The sequence below is a fragment of the Tachypleus tridentatus genome, chromosome 10, assembly GCF_004210375.1.
Source record: "Tachypleus tridentatus isolate NWPU-2018 chromosome 10, ASM421037v1, whole genome shotgun sequence".
Lineage (NCBI taxonomy): Eukaryota > Metazoa > Arthropoda > Merostomata > Xiphosura > Limulidae > Tachypleus > Tachypleus tridentatus.
In genome coordinates this window covers 32651329-32668098 of record NC_134834.1, presented here as the reverse complement: position 1 = coordinate 32668098, position 16770 = coordinate 32651329, and the positions used below count along the sequence as shown (strand labels likewise).

The window sequence follows — 16770 nt, the reverse complement described above, 5'->3', positions numbered from 1 at the left end:
GTACAAACCAAAACGTTCTTTCCCGGTAATAATTTGGTTTATTTTAGGTTTTCATAGAAATGAAAGTGCAGATTGCTATAGGAGGGTTTAGAAATGTGCCGACGGACAACAGCACAATACATATCACAATTTATAATCTCTGAGACAAAAGTCGCGACAAAGAGGTGGAGATGAAGAGGGGGAGAGTAGTTCAACCCAACTGTCGACAGCCTACTGACAACTTGGCAATAAGAAACACTTCGGTTTATGCCCTACAGTTTTTGTTTTTTTTTTGGCCTTTCGTTTTTACAACACGTTTAGTTAGAGTGGTCTTCATTCTGTCACCGATACAGCCTATTGTGCTATGAGCTACCGCACGCCATCACGGGTTTCTGTAAAAGATGACCCACCTAGCCTACCTTCGGGGCTTGGTGAAGTGTTTGTTGTTGTTTCTGAAAATTCAACAAGATTAAAGGGCCCATCCTTTAAGCTGAAGTGTCGAAAGTGTCTTAGTTTACTGCAGTGACCTCTCCTTTGGAAGGACTCCAAACAGCACTGACACGAGTTTCAGGAAAGGCACTTTTGAACACTTTTATGTACAAAATAAATTATTTGTTCCTAATTCTCTTTAATATCTCATTGTATAGAAATTACGTTACGTACAGCGCTGAAATTCAGGTTTCGATTCTCTAAAGCGAAAAAACAAATTCATAAACAACTTTCCAAATGTGAGAAGTTGTAATTCTTCCTTTGTTTGAAAGATTTCAGAAGCTCTGACAAGCTACAGTTACGTTGTATTGGTCTTACTACCAAGGAATGCTAACACACTAAACTTTAATTTTTTCTATAATATACATACGCTAACGTTAAGAATAAATAGTAAGCTTGGAGATTTATAATATTTAATTTCAGACTCGTAGGAAAATTATTGTTTTGTAAATGATATTGTGTTAAGATTTTGGTATTTCATTAAGTGATCTTTGCTTTAAAACCATTTTGCTCTTAAAATACTGTGATGTCTGTCTAGCGGTTGTTTCTCTGTCTATTACGAAATATATTGGTAAATACCAAAATGACTTGAAAATAATACGTATTTTCGTCGAACCCAGTGGCTCAGAGATAAGTCCGAGTGCTTACACTTCTAAAAATCGGGTTTTAATAGTTATGGTGGACACAACACAGATAGCCTAATGTGTAGTTTTAAGCTCAACAACAAATAAACAAGTTGAAGCAAATTAACTTTGTTACTAAAAATAGTTTTGTTTTTAATTTTATCTATTGTGTAATTTTAAAAAATATATATAGCCAAGTAAGTATATTGCTATTTGCACTCAATATTTTACAATTATCATAAGGTAGTAGAACAAATATCGTGAAACGTACAAATGATCCCTTATGCCGTATAACTAAACTGAGCCTAAAAAAACAACTAAAACAGGCATAGGCACTTAACATTTTGTCAACTCTCATTGACCATGATCGAGCTGCAAGGTCACAGACCACATAGCATGACATAATCCATCCATTTCGTAGTTTCTAAAATCTAAAAAAAAAAACCCACACAAAACACATACACACACATAACTGCTGTATGCTCAATTAAGAAGGATCAAGAAGAAGCCGCCAAAAGTAGGCTTAGCTTCAGGCTAGTTTTTCATCTGATGAACTTTCTTTATGAACGTGTATCAATCACATTCATGAGAAAGAGTGCACAAATGTTGCATAAACAATCTATGTTGTAATTACAATACATTGATTTAAATTTTACAGAAGCAATTTTTGTACGGCTTCAAATATAGCCAACGCAGATGGCGCGATACGACGGAAATGATTTATAGTGGTTCACCCATTTTTAAGTCCTATTAGATATAAAACGTTGTTTAAGATCTATGAAGATCTTGTTTAATGTCCGTAATTATTTCTGAAGCCTTTCCTTTTTTACTTATCAAAGAAATAGGTATTATTATGAATAGGTATTATTATGAAAGGCAATCAAGGAAACGTTTAGATATATTCAAAATTATTGCAGTTCCATATCCCTTAATAAAATTTGATCTCGTAGTGGTAAAAAACGAAAGTCATCTTAATGTTATTTTATTTAAACTTTTATATTCAAGTCATATATCCTTAACTCAACCGAAGCGTCAAAAAAACGAATGTAAACTCCTGTTTGTTGTATTACATACGTATTTATAAACTGGATATTCTACTTCATGACAAGACATCAAACATTACTAGTATTCGCACAGAATAAAATAAGATTTTACTTGTCTGTTAGGCTCATCTATTGGTTAAGAGAAGTGGAAAGTTACATCAATTGTTTGAGAGGGGGTGGAGAGTCATATCAACTATTAAAGAGGGATAGAAAGACACACTATTGAGAGTTATGTTTCTTTTAATAAACCACAAGACCCCAGTACTTCAGAAGAAAGCTTGAGGACATATATTGTTAAAATTCACGGTTCGATTCCTGCGGCATCGTCTAAAGCGCAAATGTCCCAATGAGCAGCTTTTCACTTCACAGCAGACAAGCACGAATCTACAAGATATGAATTTACTCTAAACAAATAGGTAACTTTTCACTTTTCCGAATAACTTCAATAAAGCGTTGGCTAAAAATAACTTAAGCGTAACAAGTTGTTGTTTTTTTCCGGGGGGGAGGATAGTAAAACTATCTTTCGTGCAAAAAACGTGTTCAGGGTAAAAATACTTTAACGCAAACGGTGTTATGGTAAGACAGTGTTAAACGAATTTCTATGGTGCAGATTTGAAAAGGTATAGCATAGTTTTAAATAAACGTATAATTCTATATTTTCCAAAGCGCTCTTATTACACCCATTCTGCTCTAGCGAAGTATGAAGAAGTAATAACAAACTCCCTGTCCTTGAGGTTTCTTACTAGGTTCCGATCAAAATATAGGTTCAGAAATAATTCAGCCATGAAAAGTTTGTACGTTCACCTTCCTGTGTAACTCTATAAATTCTATTTTGTTTGTTTTTAAATTATTTTCTTTGTCGCTGAATAACATGGGATTTTTGTTTTTGAAAGACTGTTATATTCTTTATTCATTTTAAAAGAAATACAGTCTTTCCATTCGTTTTTAAATGAACCACACGTGACCCAGTCCGTCAGTCGAATTCCTCTATTCGATCATATAAAAGTAGTCCAACATTTGGCGAAGAGTGTTGATGATTAGCTGCCTTTTCGCTGCTCGCAGATAGCCTGTTGTATAGCTTTGAACTAAATTTTGAAACTGACAAACCGTTTTATAATATAATGTTAACTCCTAATTTTTTTCAAATTATAGTTATGTAATTTACTGCATGAAAAAAATCAGTATACAATAATAACGTGCAGTTTAACATCAAGAACGTGGAAAGACGTGTGTAAAGGAGAATATGTTAAATAACACTGTTAAAAGAAGATGAAGAAGAGAGCACCACAAGTTATTTTATAAACAGAACATATCATGCAAGAACCGTGAGTTTTCCTTATCTTGTAGAAACAGAACATATCATATAAGAACCTTGAGAGTTTTCTTGTTCAGCAAGGCTTATCTTGTAGAAACATAACATATCATGTACAAACCGTGAGATTTTTCTTCTTCTTTAGCAAGGTTTATCTTGTAGAAACAGAACATATAAGAACCGTGAGAGTTTTCTTCTTCTTTAGCAAGGCTTATCTTGTAGAAACAGAACATATCATGTAAGAACCATGAGAGTTTTCTTGTTTAGCAAGGCTTATCTTGTAGAAACAGAACATATCATATAAGAACCATGAGAGTTTTCTTGTTTAGCAAGGCTTATCTTGTAGAAACAGAACATATAAGAACCGTGAGAGTTTTCTTCTTCTTTAGCAAGGCTTATCTTGTAGACACAGAACATATCATGTAAGAACCATGAGAGTTTTCTTGTTCAGGAAGGCTTATCTTGTAGAAACATAACATATCATGTACAAACCGTGAGATTTTTCTTTTTCTTTAGCAAGGTTTATCTTGTAGGAACAGAACATATCATATAAGAACCATGAGAGTTTTCTTCATGTTAACAACGCTTATCTTGTAGAAACAGAACATATCATATAAGAGTCGTAAAAGTTTTCTTCATGTTAACAAGACTTATCTTGTAATAACAGAATATATAAGAACTGTAAGAGTTTTCTTCTTCTTTAGCAAAGTTTATCTTGTAGAATCTGAACATATCATATAAAAGTCGCAAAAGTTTTATTCTTCTTTAGCAAGGCTTATCTTGTAGAAACAAAACATATCATGTAAGAACCGTGAGGTTTCTTGTTTAGCAAGGATTATCTTGTACAAACAGAACATATCATATAAAAACCTTGAGTGTTTTCTTGTTTAGCAAGGCTTATCTTGTAGAAACAGAACATATCATATAAAAACCTTTAGAGTTTTCTTGTTTAGCAAGCCTTATCTTGTAGAAACAGAACATATCATATAAGAGCCATGAGAGTTTTCTTGTTTAGCAAGGCTTATCTTGTAGAAACAGAACATATCATGCAAGAACCGTGAGTTTTCTTGTTTAGCAAGGCTTATCTTGTAGAAACAGAACATATCATATAAAAACCTTGAGAGTTTTCTTGTTTAGCAACGCTTATCTTGTAGAAACATAACATATCATATAAAAACCTTGAGAGTTTTCTTGTTTAGCAAGGCTTATCTTGTAGAAACAGGAACATATCACGTAAGAACCGTGAGTTTTCTTGTTTAGCAAGGCTTATCTTGTAGAAACAGAATATATAAGAACCGTGAGAGTTTTATTCTTCTTTAGCAAGGCTTATCTTGTAGAAACATAACATAACATATAAAAACCTTGAGAGTTTTCTTGTTTAGCAAGGCTTATCTTGTAGAAACATAACATAACATATAAAAACCTTGAGAGTTTTCTTGTTTAGCAAGGCTTATCTTGTAGAAACAGAACATATCATATAAGAACCATGAGAGTGTTCTTCTTCTTCTTTAGCAAGGATTATCTTGTAGAACAGAACATATCATATAAAAACCTTGAGGGTTTTCTTGTTTAGCAAGGCTTATCTTGTAGAAACAGAACATATCATATAAGAACCATGAGAGTGTTTCTTCATGTTAACAACGCTTATCTTGTAGAAACAGAACATATCATATAAGAGTCATCAAAGTTTTCTTCATGTTAACAAGACTTATCTTGTAGAAACAGAATATATAAGAACTGTAAGAGTTTTCTTCTTCTGTAGCAAAATTTATCTTGTAGAATCTGAACATATCAGATAAAAGTCGCAAAAGTTTTATTCTTCTTTAGCAAGGCTTATCTTGTAGAAACAAAACATATCATGTAAGAACCGTGAGGTTTCTTGTTTAGCAAGACTTATCTTGTAGAAACAGAACATATCATATAAAAACCTTGAGAGTTTTCTTGTTTAGCAAGCCTTATCTTGTAGAAACAGAACATATCATATAAGAGCCATGAGAGTTTTCTTGTTTATCAAGGCTTATCTTGTAGAAACAAAACATATCATATAAGAGCCATGAGAGTTTTCTTGTTTAGCAAGGCTTATCTTGTAGAAACAGAACATATCATGTAAGAACCGTGAGTTTTCTTGTTTAGCAAGGCTTATCTTGTAGAAACAGAATATATAAGAACCGTGAGGTTTCTTGTTTAGCAAGGCTTATCTTGTAGAAACAGAACATATCATATAAAAACCTTGAGAGTTTTCTTGTTTAGCAACGCTTATCTTGTAGAAACATAACATATCATATAAAAACCTTGAGAGTTTTCTTGTTTAGCAAGGCTTATCTTGTAGAAACAGGAACATATCACGTAAGAACCGTGAGTTTTCTTGTTTAGCAAGGCTTATCTTGTAGAAACAGAATATATCATATAAGAATCGAGAGTTTTTTCTTGTTCAACGAGACTTATCTTGTACAAATATAGCATACCATTTAAGAACAGTGAGGGTTTTCTTGTTGGGCCCGGCATGGCCAAATGTGTTAAGGCGTACGACTCGTAATCCGAGGGTCGCGGGCTCGAATTCCGGTCGCACCAAACATGCTCACCCTTTCAGCCGTGGGGGCGTTATAAAGTGAAGGTTAATCCCACTATTCGTCGGTAAAAGAGTAGCCCAAGAGTTGGCGGTGGGTGGTGATGACTAGTCTTCCCTCTAGTCTTACACTGCTAAATTAGGGACGGCTAGCGCAGATAGCCCTCGAGTAGCTTAGCGCAAAATTCCAAAAAACAAAAAACAAGCTTTTTTGTTAATAGAGTCCATTTTATAGAAACAGAGCATAAACGTCCCTAATGTCTAGAATTATTGAAATGTAAAGTTCCAAATAAAGTTTACCAAATCTCAATATATAAAGAAAATATGAGAGAGAAATCGATAACTGTTATGTATAAATGTGTTAGTGTGTTTGTAGAAACAGAATATTGAACATAGTACAGTACACGTATATACGATAAAAGATAAATAGATATGCAAAGAATGTGTTTATAACGTTTCGTTCATTTGTTTGTTTTCTAATTTCGCGCAAAGCTATTCGAGGGCTACCTGCGCTAGCCGTCCCTAATTTAGCAGTGTAAGGCTAGAGGGAAGACTAGTTATCACCACCCACCGCCAACTCTTGGGCTACTCTTTTACCAACGAATAGTAGAATTGATCGTCACATTATAACGCCTCAACGGCTGGAAGGGCGAGCATGTTTGGTGTGACGAGGATTTGAACCCGTGACTCTCGGATTACGAGTCGAGTGCCTTAACCACCTGGACATGCCGGGCCCGTTTCATTGATAATTATTTCTGGATAGAATAGTGACATTTGAACGCGATATGTAACTCGATTTGTAGAAAACAATACTTTGATCTGCCAAAGGTTTTTGCATGTATAAAATCTGCTCTTTCAGCTCTAATCAAAAGAGACTTAATTACTCTTCGCAGTAAAGGACGTCTTAACGTGAGAATTACTAAGAAATATACAATATTTCTATACTTGTTCCTTAATTTTTCCTTCGTTTTTGAAGGGATTTGAAATTTGACGTTACTAAAATGCTAACGACATTTTTTGTTCATTATTTTTACTGTTTATATAAAATAATTCTAGTAGCCATTGTAGTAGCATTTGGAGAGATTTCTTTCCGAGGTGTAAATAAGCAATACTTTTAACATAGTTTTCAGGCCAGATGGTTAAGGCACTCGACTCGTAATCCGAGGGTCGCTTGTTCGAATCCCCGTCGCACCAAACATGCTCGCCCTATCAACCGTGGGGGCGTTATAAAGTGGCGGTCAATCCCACTATTCGTTAGTAAAAGAATATTTCAAGAGTTGGCGGTGGGTGGTGATGACTAGTTGCCTTCTCTGTAGTCTTACGCTGCAAAATTAGGGACCTCGTGTTGCTTTGCGCGAAATTCAAAAACAAAGAAACAAAACATAATTTTCGAATACCTCCTTTTTTTCCAGAGATATATACTAATTTCTCCCATCACAATTCTTCATAATCAGTTCTATTATTGTTTTAATAGCTGAAGCACAAAAGTAATATGATGCTACGTTTTCTCGCACTTAAAAACATATTTACATAACACCAAGATGAATGCCTTTTATGCACACATACTTAATATAATGTTTGTCTAAAGACGAACATCCATTGATACTCACAAGATTTCTAGTTCCCAGTCATGATTACTGCGATATTCGTGTTTTTAAAATTTGAAATAAATCAATATATCAGGATAGCTAGTAATTGTACGTTCTTCAGACAACTTTATTAACGACAAAATAGAACGATACCATTCAGATAAGTATTTTAACCCATGGTCCAATTAGTCATTTAAATATACTCTTCCTTTAGCGTGGGCTGACTTTCAAGCCTTCAAAGAATTGTCTTTTTTTGCATACTGATAAGGAAAAGATCCCAGAGGGATATCAAATATTTTTCTAGATTTTCCAGACCGGTTTTTTAATGCCTGGTTTACGAAGAGACCATCACTTATACATGTGGATTGATATACGTATATTTTCTTTCTCCTTGAAAGCTCCTATAGAGATAGTGAAGATTAGGACCAGGGTGGACATTCTTTCTTCACGACATTTTTAATCTCCCCTCCCCTCCTTCACCGGCCAGAGGCTCTTGTCCTTTTTGTCAAGACTCACATGGTTGACCTAACTACTGTCATACGCGCGGGACAAAAAGAGGGACAGGTTCTTCAGAGGTCTTCAAGCTGTTCTTATCTCTGACATCGAGGCCACAGACTGAGTGATAGAGTAGAGGGGGCGTCTCTGTGTACAGCGTGGGAACATGCAGTAGCCTAGCTCTTTCTACAGTTGCTAGTGGGTGAAGAGGGCGGATCGTGTGGGGGAGGATGGGCTAGAGAGTTGGTGCAGGTATGCACTTTTTCCCTTCAGGTGCTCTCCCACGACCTTCCATGTTTTTACTACCTCTTCCAAACCACTAAACGTTTAATAGAAAGTAAGAACTTATCCGGAGCTGAAGGACCTGCATGAGGACATCAGGACAGATGAGCGCAACGTCAGATATTCGAAGTTTAATCGTGATGCAATATAGTAGGCTACTTATCGAGTACTAAAAGCTAACTGAAAAAAGAAAATGTAGCACCTGCATGCGGACATTATCACAGGTAAGCTGGACGTCAAACCTTTATAGTTTAATGGTAAATATTTACCAAATTTCAAGAATTAATTTAGAAAATAGAAACTTCTGCTTATAGATATGGGAACGTCAAACTTTCAGAGATTAATTGAAGCATAGGGATAATTAAAAAAGGTTGAACTTTAAAAACTCTTGAGTTTTTGACAGGTGGTCCTGTCTTTGAACCTGAAAGAACCAGGTTCACCTGTCAGAAGTACCACAGTTTATCTGTGCTCCATATTAATACTTGTATAAATAAGTGGCATTACGAAAGTTTTGCACGTACACTTAAGGTCTCGTTAAGATTCGGAACCGTTTCGTTTTAATACATACCAGTTGTCATCTTAGTTGTTGCTTTTTAAAATTTCTATGGTCACGATAAACTGAATATAAATAAGTCAGACACCGATATTGATGTTCTTTATAAAGTCATACAACGTAAGTACACTTCCTTACTTAAATTCCACGGTGTAATTCAAGTTATTTTTATTATTTTTCATTCGGCTAGAAAAAAAAACACCTCTTGGTTTTGTTATTATAATTTTAATAACTTTAAGCTGCTTAATTATCCAAAAAAAAGTAGAACTAGCTTTATCATTAACGTTTACGAACAATGAGTTACTGTTTCATTCGCAGTAGCAGTGAAGGTTTTCATGTCACTTTCTTTTAATCTATCGAAGCCAATAATTCACGATCTACTGAAGGAAAGCCGATATCAAACTATTAGCAAACCCGTACAACCGAATACTAGCAAATCTGAAACGATTTAAGGTTAGTTACTAAATTAACCGTTTGAGAAAGAACGATAAAAAAGAGTTAATTTATATAGGTAATAAACAGATTTTTGTCCAATTACAATGCTACATCAGTGACGTGAAGCAAAGTCAGTGAAGAAGTGATATTTTTATACCTGATGACCATAACAACTGCCATGTGTGTTATATCTTGGTAGAAACTCAAACGGAAAATGAGAAGTTAGTACGGTTTCAATTTTCTAATGTTTCCGAATGACTGACTGGTTATATTTACAAGGTCGTATTTTCTCTGCGGAGTTACATAAAAAAAATATTTGTAGCTAGCGTTAAAGCGTTTCATAAATGCAGGTTTACTACGATTGTTTATTTCGAGAAGCCATAACTATTTGTTCCTCTTACTGCTTTATCTAATATTTCTCGTTTGTTGATTTCAGAGAAAAGTTGCACAACGGGCCATCTCTGCTACGTTCACCGTGGGGATCGAACCACGAATTTTAGCTTTATAAACTCTTAACTTTACAGCCAAACAACGGGAAGACCAGTATTTGCTTTTCTGCTGCCTAAACAAACACACACAATATTGTGTTTAATTGACCCCTAAAAGCTGAAACGTAACTAAGTTCTGCATTAGCTAAGCCAACCATAACATAATTTCTTGAGGTGTTCGACTAGCAATCTAGCAACATTCGAATCCCGTCACTGACCATACTTGTCCTTTCAACCTCGGGGATATCATAAAGTAATGTTAAATCTCACTTTGTTGATAAAGAGTAGCACAAAAGTTGGCGGTGGGTAGCGTTGACTGGTTGCCTTCCCTCTTGTTTACCACTTTTAAATTAGGGATAGTTAGTACAAAAACCTTTAAGTCATTTCATTTGAAACATTTAAAGTCATCACATCATATAACTATTCTGTTTGATAATGATTAGAATGCGTTGCTTCATCAGTTGGACATCCTTGCTGTGAAAGATATTTTCGGCTGTTACGATAGTTATTTCCAAACTCGCTTACCAGTAGGAAATAATTATACACATGTTATATTACATAGTTAATATATATTTTAAGGCTTAGTGAGAAACAAAGTGTCTTTGTTCAGTGATATAGGCTGGTATTCTAGCAGATAGGGATTTATTGAATAGTCTGACGCTTGTGAAGTACTGATTACCTTCACGATCATAAGACACTTACTCTGAATTTCTTTTACTCTGCTTTTATTAAGTTATTACATACACTAGCTTGTCTCCAACAAAAATTTATCACTTAACCTCCATGAGGAGTCCAAGTTTAAAAGAAATACTCTTTTAACGGGTGCCCCTCAGTGGCTCAGCGGTATGTCTGCGGACTTACAACGTTAAAAACCTGGTTCCGATACCCGTGGTAGGCAGAGCACAGATAGCCTATTGAGTAGCTTTGTGCTTAATTCAAAACAACAACTTAATGGGTGAATATTTGGAGGAATTATCATACATTCGAGATTCTAATTCTCTTATACTAAACTATAATTGGGGAAAAGAATTGATCTAAATTTATAAATTATGAAGATTTAATAATTTTCAAAGTTTCAAGCGCATGCATAAATATATATATATATATAAAATAACATAAAATATTTCTTCGAACGTTGCGGTAAAGTAAAATGTCATATACACTGAAACTTGTAACGATTAGATTCACGTTTGTTTTTTGTTAGTGTGAATTTATAAAGTTAGTAAGCACACATTTCGAATTAGATCTATTTCCTTTCGAGAAATGTGGTTAGACCAACAGTCACCTGCAATCCGAAATATCTAGAAGGAATTCACAATTAGATCGAATTATTAAGTAGTATTAGTTTAAAGTTAAAAGAAATAGGAAATACGTATAAAATGTACATTAAGATTTTATATGGCGGGTGGCTAACATTAAAAGATTAAATGTTTCGGTTCTTATAAGCTACTTAAAATTCTGACGATGGCCTCGTAAAGCTACCGAAACATTTTAATGTTGGCTGATGGTCAGATAAAGCTTAAAACGTGCGCTTTAAACGTTGTTGTTACTTTTAATTTTAAAGTTTTTGCACAAGTTGTTGTTTTTGAAATTTCAAGTAGGGTTTATTTAGGTTCGTGTCTTGATCCATAGAATTCTGTTTTCTCGAGCTTACGCTTCTGATCACTTCATACTATTATTATTACCATTACACGTGACATTCTAGTTGGTTATTACACAAGATACCATGAGACTTCACTGGCAATAATACCACACGTGCCATTCTAGTTGTTTTTTACACAAGACATTATGAGTGCCATATTAAGGTGGGAACTAATGGAGCTGTGCTGTCTTCATGGTGAGGCTTATCACGAAATATAGACCCAAGAAACTTCTTTATTCTGTATTTTTTAAGTATCCTTCACCTATGCTCTCTTCTTTCATCTTCTCTTTGTAATTCAAAAGGAACGTTATTGTTTTTATTTTCATTATATTCAATAAAGAATCAAATTATATTTAATCAGTTGCTGCATTCAGTGTGTTAAAATTACACTAAATGTTAAAATTATTATAATAGTTTTCAACTGAATTCTTAGTAAAAGATACCTCATTGAATATTTTTCATAATAATATCTCTATGTACATGATTTCAATAAACGTTTTGTTCGAAATTCATTTTAGGTTGATAGTACATTAGTTTTATCTTTATGTATGAGAAGTATTAAAAACACTGTATCTATGACAAACTTGTTTGTCGAAAACAACCAAACAAGGAAAGTAAAAAACTACAAGTTGTTGTCACTAAAATGTCCAATGCATGTCTTGCTTGATTTTCATGCTTTTAAAAGGTACGTTAGAACAGACTCATCATAAGTTTTCAGGTCCAGCCTCACTAAGCTGGACATCTTAGATCTACACTCAAGATAATACAACACGTGACATTCTAGTTAGTGAGGATACTACAGTGGTATAGGAAGGAGACGCAAAGTGTGGGTGCTTCTTGGCCAAACATGCAGATCTTATAATGAGACGTTGAAAGTATAAGGAGTTGCTTAGTACCCCCCCCCCCTAGATTGAATCGCCTTTGGCAGAAGAGGAACTGCTTTGAGTTACCTAAAAGCACCTTCAGTTCCAATGCCTCTGAACTTTGTCTAGATATGGTATACTAAAAAAGAAATCTGACAAGAACTATTATAATTTATATGACTAAGGACATTGAAAGCAAAGAAAACAAAGTCAAGTAATTAACGTGTGACTTATAAGAAAACAAATGTAACTTGTACTTGCTCCATCTACTTTTCCAAGTGTAGTTACAATAGCTTTTTGATATACACGAAAACAAAAGGTGCAATATCAAGTAATTTCAAAGACAAGCCAAAGAAAGAGATATTTGAAGGTAATAAATTAAACTACAGAAGAACGAAGTATGCTGGATTTAAAATACAGTTGTAAAGAACGTACTGAACTTTAGAGAGTGGTAAAAAACAACCTCAAAATGCTAGTAAAGTTGAAATCATAGTATGAAATTTATATATTTATTTATAAATTTATACATGAGCTTATTCTTGCAGATTATGTGCTGATTAAGTTAGAAATTCAGTATAAAGACTGCATTTTAATATGACTTATGTAACTGTTTAAATAGGTTTGTTTGTTTTTGAATTTCGCACAAAGCTACTCGAAGGCTATCTGTGCTAGCCGTCCCTAATTTAGCAGTGTAAGACTAGAGGGAAGGAAGCTAGCCATCACCACCCACCGCCAACTCTTGGATTACTCTTTTACCAACGAATAGTGGGATTGATCGTCACATTATAACTCCCCCACAGCTGAAAGGGCGAGCATGTTTGGCGCGACGGGGATGCGAACCCGCGACCCTCAGATTACAAGTCGCACGCCTTAACACGCTTTGCTATGAGGGCCGTTTAAGTAGGACTATGTTGGTAAAAAAAAAAAATGCAAAGCCGATGCAACTTTTTGTATGTCGCTGGTATTCCTGTGATTGTAACTGTTCACATTACAGCAATATTTTAATAATTAATTAATTTCTATCTCTAAATCTGTAATATTTAGGGGGATATAAAATATATATCCTTTCTGCTATTATTAAGTTTGCTCTCACACGTCTTAAATCTTTATTTACTTAGCAAAGATTAAACAGATACACTTAAAACTAAGATAGAAGCTAGTACGTTCAAGAAGTGATGGAACGAAGCAAGTAGATTATGGTGTCAAATACGGTTTATCTACTAACTATGCATCAGATAAACAAACTGGTTATTTAAGCAAGTGAATTAAGGTGTGGGAACAATTTATTCATCTACTGAGTTCAGATGTGTACTACTCCTCTAAGAAAGCTTACTTTGTTTTGACTGAGGTTTTTCTATTCTGGTACCCTTGGCTTGCTTCTTTAAAATGTGAGCTTCCCGCCTCTCTCAACTCCTTGAATAGGAATGATCTTTCTTAATGACTTGTTCATCAAAATATGTGACGTTATGCCCACTTCTCCTTGTGTGTTTAATTGTTATAAAGACCAGTAAAGATAGCTTACTCTTTGTTAAAATCCCATATTTCGAAATATATTTTTATTAAAATAACTCAATCATGATATTCTCTGTTAACACGACGATCCAGTAGTGAACTGAAATAGACTCTTCAGTAATGGATGATACAGGCGAAACGTTTACGTAACAATATGTATCAATATTATTCACGCAACTCAAACGTCAAACAAATGTTGTAGTTATTTATTTTAAGACTAAATAAACTGTTTGGGTGTTCTCGTTTTCTTCGTGTTGGTTGATTGGACAAGAAATGATATGTAAGAAATACGACAAACGATCCAATATTCGAACCGCAATATTCCATTAAAACATGTTAACATAATAAAATAACATAATGTTTAGGGACAACAAGGGACCTGTGGGTTCATCTCGGCTTTTCCTTCCTCTAAGCCAAACTAAAACTATTAAATAAATTATCTAAAACAAATTAAAGCCAGACTTTATTATTCATGTATCTATCAAGCTTTCTCTTAAACTCACTCAAATTTATTGTCTCCACAACATCTGAAGGCAATTCATTCCATAGGCCAATCACCCTATTTGAAAAATAAACTTTCTTCGCTGAAAATGGCTCATACCTTGTCTAAGTCTATATTTATATCCCTCAGCTCCGTAATTCTCGTTGCTAATTATGAAAAAAATGTTGATTCATTAACAGTATCAATTCCTTTACAACCTTAAATACTTCAATTAAATGCCATCTAACTCTTCTTTTTTCAAGATAAAACAAATTTAAGGATTTTAATCTCTCCTTATGTGGCAGCCCTTTCATCCCAGGCGCCATTTTAGTAACCCTTCTTTGAAACTTTTCCAACATTTTAATGTCTTTCCTAAGGTAAGGAACCCAATATTAAATACAATACTCCAAATGTGGCCTAACTAATGACGTATACAATGAAACTATAACCGCTTTAGAGTAGTATTCAGTATTTTTGAAAATATAACCTAAAATTCTATTTGCCCTATCACTAGAAACAGCAGACTGCTTGGATGGCTTCAAAGACTGATAAACCGTTACACCAAGATCCTTTTCTTCATAATACTGTTAAGGTTGTTTCCATCCAAATTGTACTTAAGTGAAATTATGATAACCCACATGCAATATATGGCATTTATCATAATTAAAACCCATTTGCTATTTATTTGCCCATCATACTAAATGATCTAAATCCTTTTGTAAAGCAGCACCATCCTTTTCACAGCCAGCAACACCTAAGACCTTCACAACAAATTTAAGTAATTTATTGACCATGATTTCATTTACGTTATTAATGTAAATCAAAAAAGAGCAATGGTCCTAAAACTGACCTCTGAAGTACACCATTTATGACATGAGTTCAGTTTGATTGACCTCCATTTATAACAACGCTCTACTTTCTTTCATCAAGCCACTCTTCCATCTAATGAGTTAACTTATTACCCACACCTATAGAGTTTCTTTAGAAGTCTTTTATGTGGCACTTTGTCAAATGCTTTCTTAAAATCCAGATACATAAAAATCTACACCCTTACTCTCATCTATATATTTGCAATAACATTTTTAAAACATGTCAAAAGAATTGTAAGGCAAGGCAAGATTTCCCTTAGCGAAATCATGTTGACTATCCGATGAAATTCTAAGCTTTGTTAAATTACTTTCTACAGTTTTCCCAACAACTGATGTAAGACCAATGGGCCTATAATAACTGGGACAAATGTTTTACCTTCCTTGAAGATAGGAGTGACATTAGCTAATTTCAAATCTGTTGGTACTTGTCCACTATTCAAGGATTTACAAAAGATTGTGGCAAACGACTCACATATTCAGTCCTTGACCTCGTTTTAAACCCTCGTGGAAATATTATCTGGTCAAGAAGACCTATCATTCTTTAAACTTCCCAATTTTATTTTAACAGGCTCATAATTTATGCAGTTGTTTTGTTCAACTTTTTTCATCTGTCAATTTCTGAAGATTAGGAATAAGGTTCAAGTCTTCATTAGTAAAAAGCGAAGAAAAGGCAGAATTATATAATCTAACCATTTAACAATAATAATATACAAGCCTTTCTTTATCATCCCTCAAGGGGTCGTATTTCCCTCCCTCCCTCCAAACATTTTGTTTACCCTTAATGTATTTATAGAAATTTTTATTGTTAATTTTTACGTTTTCAGCCAATTCTTTTTTCATACATCCTTTTGGAGTCACAATTTCCTGTTTGACTAAATTTATTGATGTCCTATAATCTTTTAAATGTTCTATAATACCAATCAATTTAAATTGCTTAAATTTGTGATGTTTTTCTTTAACTTAATTTCTTTATGAGTCAACCTGATATTTACTTTCAGTTATCCTTTTTTTCTGTAAAGAATATATATGTTTCGAATATTGAAAAAAAAAATCCACATTTTCTCAGTGTGTCCAAAAAATTCAGCTGCCCAAATCACAATAGATAACTCTTGTTAAATCCGTTCAAAATATGCTTTGTTTTGGAATTTGGAATCAAAATACCATTATTCCTGATTTTAATACGCAGGAAAATGATCAAACCTAGTGCAGTAATGATCACTTGTACCTAGGTCTTCCCCAGTTTCCACCCTCTCAACCATTTCTATATTAGAAGTTAACAATAAACCTAAAATAATATTATTTCTAGTAGGTTTCTTGATCAATTGGTGATGAAACCTAGTGCAGTAATAATCACTTGTACCTAGGTCTTCCCCAGTTTCCACCCTCTCAACCATTTCTATATTAGAAGTTAACAATAAACCTAAAATAATATTATTTCTGGTAGGTTTCTTGATCAATTGGTGATGAAACCTAGTGCAGTAATGATCACTTGTACCTAGGTCTTTCCCAGTTTCCACCCTCTCAACCGTTTCTATATTAGAAGTTAACA

At 34.1% G+C, this 16770-nt stretch overlaps 1 protein-coding gene and 1 long non-coding RNA gene across 3 annotated transcripts in view; one reads left to right on the top strand and one right to left on the bottom strand.

The window, feature by feature from the left end:
* Positions 1-16770, bottom strand: part of LOC143229015 (uncharacterized) — a 38769-nt gene that overhangs the window by 14216 nt on the left and 7783 nt on the right. The window lies entirely within an intron of this gene.
* LOC143229014 (uncharacterized) overlaps positions 8322-16770 on the top strand; it is a 59586-nt gene continuing 51137 nt past the window's right edge. The window contains exon 1 of the mRNA XM_076460633.1: positions 8322-8602. The gene's annotated coding sequence lies outside the window, so the exon portion shown is untranslated. The remainder of the gene's footprint in view (positions 8603-16770) is intronic.